This window comes from Pseudophryne corroboree, chromosome 4 (assembly GCF_028390025.1).
Source record: "Pseudophryne corroboree isolate aPseCor3 chromosome 4, aPseCor3.hap2, whole genome shotgun sequence".
Lineage (NCBI taxonomy): Eukaryota > Metazoa > Chordata > Amphibia > Anura > Myobatrachidae > Pseudophryne > Pseudophryne corroboree.
Window position 1 is genome coordinate 631,943,794 of NC_086447.1, and position 18,947 is coordinate 631,962,740.

Below are 18,947 nucleotides of genomic sequence, written 5' to 3' on the forward strand. Positions count from 1 at the left end.
TCTTCTCTCCACATATTTTGGTGAGCTACTATACCAGAATACTGGAGTCTGCTGACAGCATCACTCAGGAACAAAGATACCTTGATAGGAATAGAATCGCCAGTTCCAGTGTGAGTTGGGGTACGCTTCACTCTTATGAAAAATAGAAAATTTAAAGATACCTTTTGAGGAATGTACTCTACATCCCTTTTGTGAGTCTTGGGTACGCCTACGTATGACTAATTCATCACACCTAACGTTTAGTCACTTGGGTACTGCTAACATCACTGCATCTAAAGAAACCTTTATGGGCATATTAACACATATCTCAGTGTGAGTGGGGTACGCGAGACAACTGTGGATCACCATTCATTCCACCTGTTCTATGACTGTTTTTTTTATTGGACTATTAGCAATATTACACATTGCATGTTCTTTTTTTTTGTTTCACATGTACGGATAACTTCAACTCAATTTAACTGGACGAGATTACAATATTTTCATAAGGAGTGAATTAATTCTGGAGTCATCAACTCACAGGAGGAACGTATTGTATATAATATTTAATTTTATATTATTATTCTAGAAGCGCCCAGGACACAGTCTGGTGTCTATCTATTGTTGTATATCTGTGTTCTATAAATGTGGTGACATTTATTTCGATACCAGAAGTGTACAGGCGGCTTTGCGCCCAGGGAATCTGCTTCATTTTTTCGCATTCTGTAAATCAAAACTATATAGTCTAGCACAAGGAGAAAAAAAAGAAACCCAGACCCATAAATTAGCAGTTGGATCAAGAACCACTAGTTAAAATTCCTTGTAAGAATTCCAACACATTTGTAAAATGGTTAGTGAATTTGTAATCAACGCACATGGTAAATAAGGGAGGCGCTCGATATCCCGGCTGTTGGGATCCCTGCGCTGTGCATATCAGCACTGTAATCCCGACCGCTAGGATACCGAAAACTATTCTCCCTCTTGGGGTATCCACCACACCCATGGAGAACAGCGTGGCGCACACAGTGCCCCCCGTGCCCACAGCGTGGCGAGCACAGCAAGCCCGCAAGGGGCTCTTCTGCACTTGCCCCGCTGCTTGCATTCCGGCGCCGGTATGCTGGGCGCCAGGATTTCAAGCACCGGTCTATCATAGTAGATCCAGTAAATAATACCGGATCCTATGCTAATGGTGAAACTCACTTTATGTAATTCGTAAATGATGCCCACGGTCCTCTGTATGGTTTATATTATGGAAAGTTCACTAGACAAATCGTTCTATGGACCGTTATTATTTATACATATTGAAATTGCCTTTTCCAAACACTTTTTGTCGACTAACCCAGTTATTCCATCCTTTACTGAGATTGCTTCCTTTTAAACCTTCAAGTTTCCTATATCCTATGATACACGCCATTGATGCTATCTGATCGGTGTTGCAGCGTTCAGAGGCCATAAGTCCATGAAGAAGTGGATAAACAGATGTTAAACGTGCAGAATAACAGCAGCAGCTACGTTGTAGGAAGGATCTCCAATGATGTTATAACAGCTGTCTGTGACATCCCACACCATGGCCTGAAGACACATGTCCCCTTCATTGCCAACAGCACAGCCATCCAGGGTCTGTTTAAGGGCATCTTTGAGTAGTTCACAGTCGTGCTTCATAGAAGGTCCTTCTGGTATACCAGGGTGTTTATGGATGAAATGGAGTTCACAGAACCTTAAAGTAACATGAATTACCTTTTCTCAGAGTACCAGCAGTGCACGTATGCCATGGCTGCAGGGGAGTGTCTGAGAAAGAGGCTGCATAAAGCAATCTGGGCTAGCATTATATCACTTTACTAGCAGTTTTTCCCTTCAAAACCCTTTCATAAAACGATTTCTCGTTTACATTTTTTTTATTTAATATAGTTTAAAAAAATATTATTTCTCTTACGTCCTAGAGGATGCTGGGGACTCCGTAAGGACCATGGGGTATAGACGGGCTCCGCAGGAGAAAGGGCACCTAAAAAGAACTTTGACTATGGGTGTGCACTGGCTCCTCCCTCTATGCCCCTCCTCCAGACCTCAGTTAGATCTTGTGCCCAGAGGAGAAAGGGTACAATGCAGAGAGCTCTCCAGAGTTTTCTGTTTTAAAAGAATTTTGTTAGGTTTTTTATTTTCAGGGAGTCCTGTTGGCAACAGGCTCCCTGCATCGTGGGACTGAGGAGAGAGAAGCAGGGCTGGCTTTACGGTTGGGCTCGGTTTCTAGGCTACTGGACACCATTAGCTCCAGAGGGTGTCGGACCACAGTCTCACCTGGGGTTCGTCCCGGAGCCGCGCTGCCATCCTCCTCACAGATGCCGAAGATAGAAGCCGGGTGAGTATGAGAAGGCAGAAGACATCAGGCGGCAGAAGACATCAGATCTTCCACTATACACACACAGAGCAGCACTGAAGGGTGCAGGGCGCTTTGGGGGGGGGGGGGGGGGGGGGGGCGCCCTGGGCAGCAATATTCCTCACTTCTGGGCATGTTAAGATGGATTAGGCTGCAGAGGCAGTAAATCCAAGAATCCCCCGCCATTTTAATAAAAAAAAGCACTGGGACCGAAGCCCGCCGTCGGGTGGGCGGGGCTTGATCCTCAGCACTAACCAGCGCCATTTTCTCCACAGAAGCTGCATGCTGAACGCTGGCTCCCTGGTCTCTCCCCTGCAGAACTTCACAGGCAGGAAAAAATAAGAATTTACTTACCGATAATTCTATTTCTCGTAGTCCGTAGTGGATGCTGGGGACTCCGTCAGGACCATGGGGAATAGCGGCTCCGCAGGAGACAGGGCACAAAATTAAAAGTTTGACCACTAGGTGGTGTGCACTGGCTCCTCCCCCTATGACCCTCCTCCAAGCCTCAGTTAGGATACTGTGCCCGGACGAGCGTACACAATAAGGAAGGATTTTGAATCCCGGGTAAGACTCATACCAGCCACACCAATCACACTGTACAACTTGAGATCTGAACCCAGTTAACAGCATGATAACAGAGGAGCCTCTGAAAAGATGGCTTCCAACAATAATAACCCGATTTTTGTAACAATAACTATGTACAAGTATTGCAGACAATCCGCACTTGGGATGGGCGCCCAGCATCCACTACGGACTACGAGAAATAGAATTATCGGTAAGTAAATTCTTATTTTCTCTGACGTCCTAAGTGGATGCTGGGGACTCCGTCAGGACCATGGGGATTATACCAAAGCTCCCAAACGGGCGGGAGAGTGCAGATGACTCTGCAGCACCGAATGAGAGAACTCCAGGTCCTCATTAGCCAGGGTATCAAATTTGTAGAATTTTACAAACGTGTTCTCCCCTGACCACGTAGCTGCTCGGCAGCGTTGTAATGCCGAGACCCCTCGGGCAGCCGCCCAAGGTGAGCCCACCTTCCTTGTGGAGTGGGCATTTACAGATTTTGGCTGTGGCAGGCCTGCCACAGAATGCGCAAGTTGAATTGTGCTACAAATCCAACGAGCAATCGTCTGCTTAGACGCAGGAACACCCAGCTTGTTGGGTGCATACAGTATAAACAGCGAGTCAGAGTTTCTGACTCCAGCCGTCCTTGAAATATATATATATATTTTTAAGGCTCTGACAACGTCGAACAACTTGGAGTCCTCCAAGTCGCTAGAAGCCGCAGGCACCACAATAGGTTGGTTCAGGTGAAACGCTGATACCACCTTAGGGAGAAACTGAGGACGCGTCCGCAGTTCTGCCCTGTCCCAATGGAAAATCAGATATGGCTTTTGTACGAAAAAGCCGCCAATTCTGACACTCTCCTGGCCGAAGCCAGGGCCAGTAGCATGGTCACTTTCCATGTAAGATATTTCAAATCCACCGATTTGAGTGGCTCAAACCAATGGGATTTGAGGAATCCCAAAACTACATTGAGATCCCACAGTGCCACTGGAGGCACAACCGGGGCTGTATATGTAGTACTCCTTTGACAAAAGCTTGGACTTCAGGAACTGAAGCCAATTCTTTCTGGAAGAAAATCGACAGGGCCGAAATTTGAACCTTAATGGACCCCAATTTGAGGCCCATAGACAATCCTGTTTGCAGGAAATGTAGGAATCGACCCAGTTGAAATTCCTCCGTCGGAGCCCTCTCCTTCAGGATCCGGCGTTCAACCGCCATGCCGTCAAACGCAGCCGCGGTAAGTCTAGAGGTAGAGTGCACGGATCCTCCGTGCGCATCTCTTGAAGTTCCGGGTACCAAGTCTTTCTTGGCAAATCCGGAGCCACGAGTATCGTTCTTACTCCCCTTCGCCTTATAATTCTCAGTACCTTGGGTATGAGAGGCAGAGGGGGGAACACATACATTGACTGGTACACCCATGGTGTTACCAACGCGTCCACAGCTATTGCCTGGGGGTCTCTTGACCTGGCGCAATACCTGTCCAGTTTTTTGTTGAGGCGGGACGCCATCATGTCCACCTTTGGTTTTTCCCAACGGTTCACAATCATGTGGAAGACTTCTGGATGAAGTCCCCACTCTCCCGGGTGGTGATCGTGTCTGCTGAGGAAGTCTGCTTCCCAGTTGTCCACTCCCGGAATGAACACTGCTGACAGTGCTATCACATGATTTTCTGCCCAGTGAAAAATCCTTGCAGCTTCTGCCATTGCCCTCCTGCTTCTTGTGTCGCCCTGTCTGTTTACGTGGGCGACTGCCGTGGTGTTGCCCTACTGGATCAACACCGGCTGACCCTGAAGCAGAGGTCTTGCCAGGCTTAGAGCATTGTAAATTGCCCTTAGCTCCAGTATATTTATGTGAAGTGAAGTCTCCAGGCTTGACCACACTCCCTGGAAATTTCTTCCCTGTGTGACTGCTCCCCAGCCTCTCAGGCTGGCATTCGTGGTCACCAGGACCCAGTCCTGAATGCCGAATCTGCGGCCCTCCAAAAAGGTGAGCACTCTGCAACCACCACAGAAGAGACCCCCTTGTCCTTGGAGACGGGGCTATCCGCTGATGCATCTGAAGATGCGATCCGGACCATTTGTCCAGCAGATCCCACTGAAAGGTTCTTGCGTGGAATCTGCCGAATGGAATCGCTTCGTAAGAAGCCACCATTTACCCAGGACTCTTTTGCATTGACGCACTGACACTTTTCCTGGTTTTAGGAGGTTCCTGACTAGCTCGGATAACTCCCTGGCTTTCTCCTCCGGGAGAAAAACCTTTTTCTGAACTGTGTCCAGAATCATCCCTAGGAACAGCAGACGTGTCGTCGGGATCAGCTGGGATTTTGGAAAATTTAGAATCCACCCGTGCTGTTGCAGCACTACTTGGGTTAGTGCTACACCGGCCTCTAACTGTTCTCTGGATCTTGCCCTTATCAGGAGATCGTCCAATAAGGGATAATTAATACGCCTTTTCTTCGAAGAAGAATCATCATTTCGGCCATTACCTTGGTAAAGACCCGGGGTGCCGTGGACAATCCAAACGGCAACGTCTGAAACTGATAGTGACAGTTTTGTACCACGAACCTGAGGTACCCTTGGTTTGAAGGGCAAATTGGGACATGGAGGTAAGCATCCTTGATGTCCAAGGACACCATAAAGTCCCCTTCTTCCAGATTCGCTATCACTGCTCTGAGTGATTTCATCTTGAACTTGAACCTTTGTATGTAAGTGTTCAAAAGATTTCAGACTTAGAATAGGTCTCACCGAGCCGTCCGGCTTCGGTACCACAAACAGCGTGGAATAATACCCCTTTCCTTGTTGTAGTAGGGGTACCTTGACTATTACTTGCTGGGAATACAGCTTGTGAATAGCTTCCAACACCGTCTCCCTGTCGGAGGGAGATGTTGGTAAAGCAGACTTCAGGAATCTGCGAGGAAGAGACGTCTCGAATTCCAATCTGTACCCCTGTGATACTACCTGCAGGATCCAGGGGTCGACTTGCGAGTGAGCCCACTGCGCGCTGAAATTCTTGAGACGACCCCCCCACCGGACCTGAGTCCGCTTGTAAGGCCCCAGCGACATGCTGAAGACTTTTCAGAAGCGGGGGAGTGCTTCTGTTCCTGGGAAAGAGCTGCTTGCTGCAGTCTCTTACCCTTTCCTTTGCCTCAGGCAGATATGAATGGCCTTTTGCCCGCTTGTTCTTATGAGAACGAAAGGACTGAGGCTGAAAAGACGGTGTCTTTTTCTGTTGGGAGGTGACCTGAGGTAAAAAAGGTGGATTTTCCGGCTGTTGCCGTGGCCACCAAGTCCGATAGACCGACCCCAAATAATTCCTCCCCTTTATACGGCAAACTTCCATATGCCGCTTGGAATCCGCATCACCTGACCAGTCGCGTCCATAAACTTCTTCTGGCAGAAATGGACAGCGCACTTACCCTTGATGCCAGAGTGCAAATATCCCTCTGTGCATCTCGCATATAAAGAAAATGCATCCTTTAAATGCTCTATAGTCAATAAAATATTGTCGCTATTCAGGGTATCAATATTTTTAGTCAGAGATTCCGACCAAACCCCCCCAGCACTGCACATCCATGCTGGGGCGATTGCTGGTCGCAGTATAACATCAGTATGTGTGTATATACTTTTTAGAGTATTTTCCAGCCTCCTATCAGCTGGATCTTTGAGGGCGGCCGTATCAGGAGACGGTAACGCCACTTGTTTTGATAAGCGTGTGAGCGCCTTATCTACCCTAGAGGGTGTTTCCCAGCGCGCCCTAACCTCTGGCGGGAAAGGGTATAATGCCAATAACTTCTCTGAAATTAGCAACTTCCTATCGGGGGTAACCCACGCTTCATCACACACTTCAATCAATTCATCTGATTCAGGAAAAACTACAGGTAGTTTTTTCACACCCCACATAATACCCATTTTTGTGGTACTTGTAGTATCAGAAATATGTAACGCCTCCTTCATTGCCGTGATTATGTAACGTGTGGCCCTACTGGAAAATACGTTTGTTTCTTCACCGTCGACACTGGAGTCAGTGTCCGTGTCTGTGTCTGTCGACCGACTGAGGTAATGGGCGTTTTAAAGCCCCTGACGGTGTTTGAGACGCCTGGACAGGTACTAATTGGTTTGCCGGCCGTCTCATATCGTCAACCGACCTTGTAGCGTGTTGACACTATCACGTAATTCCATAAATAAAGCCATCCATTCCGGTGTCGACTCCCTAGGGGGTGACATCCCATTACAGGCAATTGCTCCGCCTCCACACCAACATCGTCCTCATACCTGTCGACACACACGTACCGACACACAGCACACACACAGGGAATGCTCTGATAGAGGACAGGACCCCACTAGCCCTTTGGGGAGACAGAGGGAGAGTTTGCCAGCACACACCAAAGCGCTATAATTATACAGGGACAACCTTATAGTAAGTGTTTTCCCTTATAGCAGCTTAATATATAATAATATCGCCAAAAAATGCCCCCCCTCTCTGTTTTAACCCTGTTTCTGTAGTGCAGTGCAGGGGAGAGCCTGGGAGCCTTCCCACCAGCGGATCTGTGTGGGAAAAATGGCGCTGTGTGCTGAGGAGATAGGCCCCGCCCCCTTCACGGCGGGCTCTTCTCCCGGTTTTTTCTGTAATCCTGGCAGGGGTTAAATACATCCATATAGCCCAGGGGCTATATGTGATGTATTTTTAGCCAGTAAAGGCAATTACATTGCTACCCAGGGCGCCCCCCCCCCAGCGCCCTGCACCCTCAGTGACCGCGGTGTGAAGTGTGCTGAGAGCAATGGCGCACAGCTGCAGTGCTGTGCGCTACCTTAAGAAGACTGGGAAGTCTTCAGCCGCCGATTTCTGGACCTCTTCTCTCTTCAGCATCTGTAAGGGGGCCGGCGGCACGGCTCCGGTGAACCATCCAGGCTGTACCTGTGATCGTCCCTCTGGAGCTAGTGTCCAGTAGCCTAAGAAGCCAATCCATCCTGCACGCAGGTGAGTTCGCTTCTTCTCCCCTTAGTCCCGCGTTGCAGTGAGCCTGTTGTCAGCAGGACTCACTGAAAATAAAAAACCTAACAAACTTTTATTCTAAGCAGCTCTTTAGGAGAGCCACCTAGATTGCACCCTTCTCGGCCGGGCACAAAAACCTAACTGAGGCTTGGAGGAGGGTCATAGGGGGAGGAGCCAGTGCACACCACCTAGTGGTCAAACTTTTAATTTTGTGCCCTGTCTCCTGCGGAGCCGCTATTCCCCATGGTCCTGACGGAGTCCCCAGCATCCACTTAGGACGTCAGAGAAAAGAGGAGGGGGGCACATTGGCGACGCAGTGAGTGGGAATTGGAATATTATTATAGAAAAAAGTGCTATCTGGTCATATTTTTCCACAGTGTTATTAAGCGCTGGGTGTGTGCTGGCATACTCTCTCTCTGTCTTTCCTAAAGGCCTGGTTGGGGTTTTGTCCCCTTGTAGGTTAATCCCTGTGTGTGTGGGGTGTCGGTACGTGGTGTCGACATGTCCGAAGTGGAAGGCTTCTCCAAGGAGGAGGTGGAGCAAATGAGCGGTGTGTCCCCGTCGGTTGTGCCGACTCCGGAATGGATGGACATGTGGCATATACAGAAATGGGTTCTCCGCTGTCTCGGGCTTCTTCCGTCGCCTGGCAACCGGTTGCTTCCGGAACTCCGGATCACGTGACCGGATGGTTTGCGGAAAGGATTAGCAGTACTGTCCTTCTTTGTAGTGAATATTCGTCCTCAGTCCAATGTAGTATAGATGGGTAGCTCCAACGCGTTTCGACCTGTTAGGGTCTTCCTCTGTGGCATATGTTGAATGCAAGTGTGACATCTTTACATAAAAGGCTTGATAAGGCTGAATTAGGGGGGACATCAGGGGGCCAATCCTCGGATTGGACCGACTCACAGGGCCCGTCGGGGTCTCAAAAGCGTCCCTTAACACAAGACACTACTACCGACATGGATTCTGATTCCAGTGTCGACTATGACGAAGTAAAATTGCACCCTAGGGTGACTAAAACCATTCAGTGTACGATTGTGGCAATAAGGGATGTGTTGCATATTGAGGATGAACCCTCGGTCCCCGACACAAGGGTACACATGTTTAAGGGAAAGAAACAGATTATTAATTTTCCCACATCTCATGAATTAAATGAATTCTTTGGAAAAGCTTGGGAGACTCCGGAAAAGAGACCGCAGATCCCCAAAAGAATTTATATGGCATACCCCTTCCCTAAGTAGGACAGGGAGATTTGGGAATCATCCCCCACTGTGGACAAGGCCCTGACGCGCTTGTTCAAGAAAGTGGCGCTACCGTCTCCTGACACAGCGGCCCTTAAGGACCCTGCAGATCGCAGGCAAGAAACTACCTTAAAGTGTATTTATTCTCATACGGGTGCTGTGCTAAGACCGACAATTGCGTCGGCATGGGTGTGTAGCGCAATTGCAGCTTGGACAGATGAATTTGATAATATGGATAAGGATACTATATTCTTAACTCTAGCCCATATAAAAGACGCAGTCTTATTTATGAGGGATGCTCAAAGGGACATTGGACTGCTAGCTTCTAGGGCTAATGCCATGTCTATCTCGGCGAGAAGATCTATATGGACTCGCCAATGGACGGGTGATGCGGATTCAAAAAAACATATGGAAGTACTACCCTATAAGGGTGAGGTATTGTTTGGGGATGGGCTGACGGACCTGGTTTCCACAGCTACAGCAGGTAAATCAAATTTTTTTACCATATATTCCCCAACAGCAAAAGAAAGTAACACCCTATCAGATGCAGTCCTTTCGGTCGCACAAGTCCAGAAGAGGTCGGGGATCCTCTTTCCTCGCCAGAGGTAAGTGCAGAGGAAAAAGAGCACCTGCTTCGGCAAGTGCCCAGGACCAAAAGTCCTCCCCGGCTGCTCCAAAACCCACAGCATGACGCTGGGGCTCCCCTGAGGGAGTCCGCACTGGTGGGGGCACGGCTTCGACTTTTCAGTCAGACCTGGGTCAGATCAAACCTGAATCCCTAGGTGTTGGAAATAGTTTCCCAGGGTTACAAACTGGAATTCGAGGAGGTGCCCCCCGCGCAGATTTTTCAAATCGGCCCTACCAGCTTCCACATCGGAAAGGGATGTAGTGTTAGCTGCAATTCAAACGCTGTGTATACAGCAAGTGATCATCAAGGTTCCCCTGCACCAGCAGGGAAGAGGTTACTACTCAACTCTATTTGTGGTCCCGAAACCAGACGGTTCGGTCAGACCTATTTTGAATCTGAAATCCCTAAACCTGTACATAAAAAGATTCAAATTCAAAATGGAATCACTGAGAGCGATAATAGCCAACATGGAGGAGGGGGAGTTTATGGTGTCTTTGGACTTTCCACGGCCCCCGAAGATTTTCACCAAGATAATGGCGGAGATGATGGTGGTCCTGCGCAAGCATGGAGTCACAATTATCCCATACTTGGACGATCTCCCGATAAAAGCGAGATCAAGAGAGAAATTGCTGAGCAGTGTGGCGCTCTCTCTGAAAGTGCTCCAGCAACACGGTTGGATTCTAAATCTACCGAAGTCACAGTTGATTCCGACAACTCGACTACCGTTCCTAGGTATGATACTGGATACGAAACAAATGAAGGTCTTCCTCCCAAAAGAGAAAGCCCAGGACATCCAGAACATGGTCAGAGACCTGCTAAAACTGAAAAGAGTGTCAGTTCACCAATGCACTCGAGTTCTGGGAAAAATGGTGGCGGCCTACGAGGCATTCCCTTCGGAAGGTTCCATGCAAGGACTTTTCAATGGGACCTTCTGGACAAGTGGTCCGGGTCCCATCTGCACTTACATCGGAAAATAACTGTCCCCAGGGGCCAGAGTGTCTCTCCTGTGGTGGTTGCAAAGTGCTCACCTGCTGGAGGGTCGCCGGTTCGGAATTCAGGACTGGGTCCTGGTTACCACGGACGCGAGCCTCCGAGGGTGGGGAGCGGTCACACAGGGAAAAAACTTTCAGGGACTTTGGTCAGACCAGGAGTCCTGTCTACACATCAATGTGTTGAAACTCCGGGCCATTTACAACGGCCTTCGACAAGCGGAGAGTCTTCTTCGAAACCTACCGGTTCTGATTCAATCAGACAATGTCACAGCAGTGGCTCATGTGAACCGCCAAGGCGGGACAAGAAGCAGAGTCGCGATGGCGGAAGCCACCAGGATTCTTCGCTAGGCGGAAAATCATGTAAGCGCTCTGTCGGCTGTCTTCATTCCGGGAGTGGACAACTGGGAAGCAGACTTCCTCAGCAGACACGATCTCCATCCAGGAGAGTGGGGACTTCATCAAGAAGTCTTGGCAGACATAACACGTCTTTGGGGAACTCCTCAAATAGACATGATGGCGTCACGCCTCAACAAAAAGCTTCGGAGGTATTGTGCCAGGTCTCGGGACCCTCAGGCAGTGGCAGTAGACGCTCTGATAACACTGTGGGTGTTCAAATTGGTCTACGTGTTTCCTCCTCTTCCTCTCATCACAAAAGTGTTGAGGATCATAAGGCAAAGAAGAGTACAGACGATACTCGTTGTCCCAGACTGGCCTCGAAGGGCCTGGTACTCAGATCTACAAGAGATGCTCACAGGAGATCCCTGGCCTCTTCCTCAGAGGGAAGACCTGTTGCAACAGGGGCCCTGTGTATTTCAGGACTTACCGCGGTTACGTTTAACGGCATGGCGGTTGAACACGGAATCCTAGCGAATAAAGGGGATTCCGGAAGAGGTCATCCCTACTTTAATAAAGGCTAGGAAGGAGGTGACGGTTAAGCATTATCACGGTATCTGGCGAAAGTATGTGTCTTGGTGTGAGACCAAGAATGCACCTACGGAAGATTTTCATCTGGGTCGTTTTCTCCACTTCCTACAGACAGGTGTGGATATGGGCCTGAAATTAGGCTCTGTTAAGGTACAGATTTCGGCCCTCTCGATTTTCTTTCAGAAGGAATTGGCTTCTCTTCCAGAAGTCCAGACGTTTGTAAAGGGAGTGCTACACATCCAGCCTCCTTTTGTGCCTCCAGTGGCACCGTGGGACCTCAACGTGGTGTTGCAGTTCCTAAAATCACACTGGTTTGAACCGCTTAACAAGGTTGAGTTGAAATTTCTTACTTGGAAGGTGGTCATGTTGTTGGCCTTGGCATCAGCAAGGAGAGTATCAGAATTGGCGGCTTTGTCACACAAAAGACCCTACTTGATTTTTCATGTGGATCGAGCTGACTTGAGGACACGTCCGCAATTTTTGCCTAAGGTGGTTTCTTCATTCCATGTGAATCAACCTATTGTGGTGCCTATGGCTACAAGTGACCTGGAGGATTCCAGATCCCTGGACGTAGTCAGGGCCTTAAAGATTTATGTAGCCAGGACGGCTAGAATTAGGAAAACAGAGGCTCTGTTTGTCCTGTATGCGGCCAATAAGATTGGCGCACCTGCTTCAAAGCAGACTATTGCTCGCTGGATCTGTAATACGATTCAGCAGGCTCACTCTACGGCTGGATTGCCGGTACCAAATTCGGTTCAGGCCCATTCCACTAGGAAGGTGGGCTTTTCTTGGGCGGCTGCCCGAGGCGTCTCGGCATTACAACTTTGCCGAGCGGCGACTTGGTCGGGGTCAAACACTTTTGCTAAATTCTACAAGTTTGATACCCTGGCTGATGAGGACCTAGCGTTTGCTCAGTCGGTGCTGCAGAGTCATATGCACTCTCCCGCCCGATTGGATGCTTTGGTATAAACCCCATGGTCCTTACGGAGTCCCCAGCATCCTCTAGGACGTAAGAGAAAATAAGATTTTAAACCTACCGGTAAATCTATTTCTCCTAGTCCGTAGAGGATGCTGGGCGCCCGTCCCAGTGCGGAAACTCTGCAAGACTTGTATATAGTTGTTGCTTACATAAGGGTTATGTTACAGTTGAAATCGGTCTTGGACCGTTACTGTTGTTGTTCATACAGTTAACTGGTTATGTATGATCCAGGTTACATGGTATGATTGGTGCGGACTGGTATGAATCTTGCCCTTGGATTTCTAAATCCTGCCTTGTATTGTCCATCTCCTCTGGGCACAGTTCTCTAACTGAGGTCTGGAGGAGGGGCATAGAGGGAGGAGCCAGTGCACACCCATAGTCAAAGTTCTTTTTAGGTGCCCTATCTCGTGCGGAGCCCGTCTATACCCCATGGTCCTTACGGAGTCCCCAGCATCCTCTACGGACTAGGAGAAATAGATTTACCGGTAGGTTTAAAATCTTATTTTAAATATTATATTATGCACATCTGCAGAACAGGTCAAAAACGGTGACACAATGGGGTGGCGTGGTCGCATTTGATCTGACCATGCCAGTTAAGTGGTTAAAGCAGGGTTGGGGGAAAAAAACAAAACAGTTTTTAATGAAAAAAAAAAAACGAAACAGAAAAAATTGTTTTGTTTAAACCAAGTTTTCTTGCACGTTTTAATGGAAAAAAAAATTTTTTTGAAATCCTGCTCATGATATTAATACTGTGAAACATTGCTATGTATTGGATGCTTTCTAATGTTAACAATCCAAAGTTAGTAGGTTTTGATATATGATTTACATCTTTCAAAACAACCAGTTGTTAATGGCTTATTGTTCCTATTCATCTGAATACATTTATTTACAGTTCCTTATATGGCGCAGCATATTCTGTTGCACTTAACAATTGGAAACAGTGATAAGACAAACTGGGTAATAACAGACAGACATAGCGGTAGGAAGGCCCTGCTCGCAAGCCTACGATCTATGTAGATAGACTAAACATATTAAAACAGAGTATACTCAGAGATCGATTCAATTGAAAATAAGAACAAGTTAATGTTAAGCATTAGTCCTACCGATTACTTATAATTAAATAAATCTGAAACACACAGACACACACAAACGGAGGAGTTAAACTTTAGCATTGGGCATGCAACTGGCATTAAACATTTTTCATTAAAAAAAGTAGTAGTTTTTTTTTTGGTATAATAGGATTTAAGAAGTCACGGCACCAAGCCTATAGTCACAGCAAAATAAAAATATTTTTTTTTTTTTTTTTTTTTAAATTAAACCATTTGGTTTAAACAAAGGGTGGTTTTAACCATTCAACCCTGGTTTAAAACGCAACAACTTTTTCCTCAGCTAATTAGAACTTGTTTTCCTGATGTTCATGTTTCCAGCGCGAACAAGACCAAAACAAGCCTGAAATTTTGCTTCTGCAATAATAAACTTTATGCTTCCTGTAATGCCATTGATTTTTTACTGTACACTTATTAATCCTATGCACACGATACTTATAAGACCACATCCCAGCTAGAAGCTAAGCAATAATGGTTTCACCAAAATTGGTGAGCATGCTTATTAAAGGAAAAAAGACAATTATAATGGGGTAACAAGTGGGTCGGGCAGGAAAAATTAATATTACAGATAAACAGTGACGGATTTTTCCTATAGGCTACAGGAATGCAGCCCTCCCCCAGGTAAAATCCGCCACTCCGCTCAGTATCACTTTTTCTCCACTCCAGTTTCTGTTATTACAAGCTGTAACCTTAAACCATCAATAATGCATTTTTTAGAATAAAAATGCTATGTGTTGCGGAGAATTAACACCTTGAGATAAGGCATCAGTAACTGTAGCACATATTCAAGATGTGGTACAACTAATACAATTGTGAGATAATAATACAATGTGCACTTGTACCTTTACAACTGAAAGTTCTTCTTCATAACCACTTGCCTGGCTTGGTCACATCAGATGTAATGATGCATTCATGTGTCATTTTTTTTGCATCCTTGTGCCACCCACACTGATTCAATTTATTTTAGTGTTATACCCCTTTCAGACCGCCTGAGGCGGGTCGCACACGGGAGCCAGACACGGGAGTTCCCAGTGTGCAACCACCTCAGACGCCCCACTGCCGCAACCCGGCATATTGCAGAGTTGGTGTCGTCAGCGGTGATGGCGCTTGGAGATCACATGACCTCCAAGCGCTGCCTGTACACACTGCATCGACCCGTTCACACTGCACAGGGTTGAAATACTGGGTCGCTCGACGATATTTCAACCCTTGCACCTTTCAGACCGCACCTGAACATGGGTTACGCGTTCATAGGTGGTGGACTGAAAAGGGTATCAGAAAGCCAGTAAAAATAAGAATTTACTCACCGGTAATTCTATTTCTCGTAGTCCGTAGTTGATGCTGGGGACTCCGTAAGGACCATGGGGAATAGACAGCTCCGCAGGAGACTGGGCACATCTAAAGAAAGATTTAGGAATATCTGGTGTGCACTGGCTCCTCCCCCTATGACCCTCCTCAAAGCCTCAGTTAGGACACTGTGCCCGGAAGAGCTGACACAATAAGGAAGGATTTTGAATCCCTGGTAAGACTCATACCAGCCACACCAATCACACCGTATAACTCGTGATAGGAACCCCGGTTAACAGTATGATAACCACGGAGCCTCTGAACAGATGGCTCGCAATAACAACCCAATTTGTGTAACAATAACTATTTACAAGTATTGCAGACAATCCGCACTCTGGATGGGCGCCCAGCATCCACTACGGACTACGAGAAATAGAATTACCGGTGAGTAAATTCTTATTTTCTCTGACGTCCTAGTGGATGCTGGGGACTCCGTAAGGACCATGGGGATTATACCAAAGCTCCCAAACGGGCGGGAGAGTGCGGATGACTCTGCAACACCGAATGAGAGAACTCCAGGTCCTCCTCAGCCAGGGTATCAAATTTGTAGAATTTTGCAAACGTGTTTGCCCCTGACCAAGTAGCAGCTCGGCAAAGTTGTAAAGCCGAGACCCCTCGGGCAGCCGCCCAAGATGAGCCCACCTTCCTTGTGGAATGGGCTTTTACAGATTTAGGCTGCGGTAGTCCCACCGCAGAATGCGCCAGCTGAACAGTGCTACAAATCCAGCACGCGATAGTCTGCTTAGAAGCAGGAGCACCCAGTTTGTTGGGTGCATACAGGATAAACAGCGAGTCAGTTTTCCTGACTCCAGCCGTCCTGGAAACATAAATTTTCAGGGCCCTGACTACGTCCAGTAACTTGGAATCCTCCAAGTTCCTAGTAGCCGCAGGCACCACAATAGGCTGGTTCAAGTGAAACGCTGATACCACCTTCGGGAGAAACTGAGGACGAGTCCTCAACTCTGCCCTATCCATATGGAAAATCAGATAAGGGCTTTTATAGGACAAAGCCGCCAATTCTGACACACGCCTGGCCGAAGCCAGGGCCAACAGCATGACCACTTTCCACGTGAGATATTTCAAATCCACAGTCTTAAGTGGTTCAAACCAATGTGATTACAGGAACTCCAAAACCACATTGAGATCCCAAAGTGCCACTGGGGGCACAAAAGGAGGCTGAATATGCAGAACTCCTTTGACAAAAGTCTGAACTTCAGGCAGTGAAGCCAGTTCTTTCTGGAAGAAAATCGACAGGGCCAAAATCTGGACCTTAATGGACCCCAATTTGAGGCCAAACGTCACCCCTGCTTGCAGGAAATGCAGGAATCGACCCAGTTGAAATTCCTCCGTTGGGGCCTTCCTGGCCTCACACCAAGCAACATATTTCCGCCAAATGCGGTGATAATGTTTTGCGGTGACATCCTTCCTGGCTTTGATCAGGGTAGGGATGACTTCCTCCGGAATGCCCTTTTTCTCAGTACCTTGGGAATGAGAGGCAGAGGAGGAAACACATAAACCGACTGGTACACCCACGGTGTTACTAGAGCGTCCACAGCGATCGCCTGAGGGTACCTTGACCTGGCGCAATATCTTTTTAGCTTTTTGTTGAGGCGGGACGCCATCATGTCCACCTGTGGTCTTTCCCAACGGTTTGCCAGCATTTGGAAGACTTCTGGATGAAGTCCCCATTCTCCCGGGTGGAGGACGTGCCTGCTGAGGAAGTCTGCTTCCCAGTTGTCCACTCCCGGAATGAACACTGCTGTCAGAGCTAACACATGATTTTCCGCCCATCGGAGAATCCTTGTGGCTTCTGCCATTGCCCTCCTGCTTCTTGTGCCGCCCTGTCTGTTTACATGGGCGACCGCCGTGATGTTGTCTGATTGGATCAGTACCGGTTGGTTCTGAAGCAGGGGCCTTGCTTGGCTTAGGGCATTGTAAATGGCCCTTAGCTCCAGAATATTTATGTGAAGCGAAATCTCCTGATTTGACCACAGTCCTTGGAAATTTCTTCCCTGTGTGACTGCACCCCAGCCCCGAAGGCTGGCATCCGTGGTCACCAGGACCCAGTCCTGTATTCCGAATCTGCAGCCCTCTAGTAGATGAGCCCTCTGCAGCCACCACAGCAGCGACACCCTGGTCCTTGCCGACAGGGTTATCCGCTGTTGCATCTAGAGATGGGACCCGGACCATTTGTCCAACAGGTCCCACTGAAAAGTCCTTGCGTGGAACCTTCCGAATGGAATTGCTTCGTACGAAGCTACCATTTTTCCCAGGACTCGTGTGCATTGATGTACCGACACCTGTCCCGGTTTTAGGAGGTCTCTGACTAGAGATGACAACTCCTCTGCTTTTTCCACTGGAAGAAACACTTTTTTCTGGTCTGTGTCCAGAATCATTCCCAGGAACAGAAGACGTGTCGTCGGGACCAGCTGTGACTTTGGAATATTGAGAATCCAGCCGTGCTGTTGTAGTACTTCCCGAGAAAGTGCTACCCCCACTACCAACTGTTCCTTGGACCACGCCTTTATCAGGAGATCGTCCAAGTACGGGATAATTAAAACTTCCTTCTTGCGAAGGAGTATCATCATATCGGCCATTACCTTGGTAAAGATCCTCGGTGCCGTGGATAACCCAAACGGCAGCGTCTGGAACTGATAGGGACAGTCCTGTACCACAAATCTGAGGTACTCCTGGTGAGGAGGGTAAATGGGGACATGCAGGTAGGCATCCTTGATGTCCAGAGAGACCATGTAATCCCCCTCGTCCAGGCTCGCAATAACCGCCCTGAGCGATTCCATCTTGAACTTTCTGATAAGAAAAGAAAAAAATTACGGAAAGCGCTGAATTCCAGGAAATATATGAAACGATGAGAGCCAACAATTCAGAATTAATACAAATTTATTAATAATGTGAACAAAAAATAAATAAAAATAAAAACCGCATGTAAGACCTAAAAAGAATGGATTAAAAAACACCTCTATATACTCCGTATCTGGACATCAGATGAGCATAAGTTCATATTGATAATAAATGAAGATGTCCATAATTGATATAACACCGATGAATGCTTTGCAAATAGCCGGCAATAGAAAAGTGAATGCAGTCCCGGAGTGTAGCGAGCTACATGAATAAACGTATGACAGCTGGCAATTATGAAGGACTGTAATCCCAGAGTTGTATTTATTTCAAATCACCTGGTTCAGGGTGACTGTTTTACCTCTCCTGTGGGCTGGCGATGGGCCGAGCGTCCTCGGCCTGATGTCCTGCAGTGCCCACTTGCGCTGTGCAGCGTGATGGAGATGAAGATGATCACCCGAGTATTCAGGATATTGCCAGCGTTGTGTTGTAGAGCCGCGGCCAGCGGTAGTTGGGAGCTTGGAAGCACTCGCACCGGAGCAATGCAAATGGTGTATTAGTGATAACACCGGAGTAGAGGTGAGCTGGAGGCGGAGTCCTAACGCGTTTCGTCACGCTCCACGTGACTTTGTCTGATATACGTGTTCAAGGATTTTAAATTTAAGATGGGTCTCACCGAACCGTCCGGTTTCGGAACCACAAACATTGTGGAATAGTAACCCTTTCCCTTTCCTTGCTGAAGGAGGGGTACCTTGACAATCACTTGCTGTGAATACAGTTTTTGGATAGCCACCAACACTGCCTCCCTGGCAGAGGGAGTTGCTGGTAAGGCAGATTTTAGAAAACGGCGGGGGGGGGGGGGGGAGACGTCTCGAATTCCAGCCTGTACCCCTGAGATACTACTTGAAGGATCCAGGGATCCACCTGTGAGAGAGCCCACTGTGTGCTGAAATTTCTGAGAC

General features: G+C 47.8%; 1 protein-coding gene across 1 annotated transcript in view; it reads right to left on the bottom strand.

Annotated features, from left to right (window-relative positions):
- The window catches only part of PSMB1 (proteasome 20S subunit beta 1), a 76,431-nt gene that overhangs the window by 42,431 nt on the left and 15,053 nt on the right, over positions 1–18,947 (bottom strand). The gene's annotated exons all lie outside the window — the stretch shown is intronic.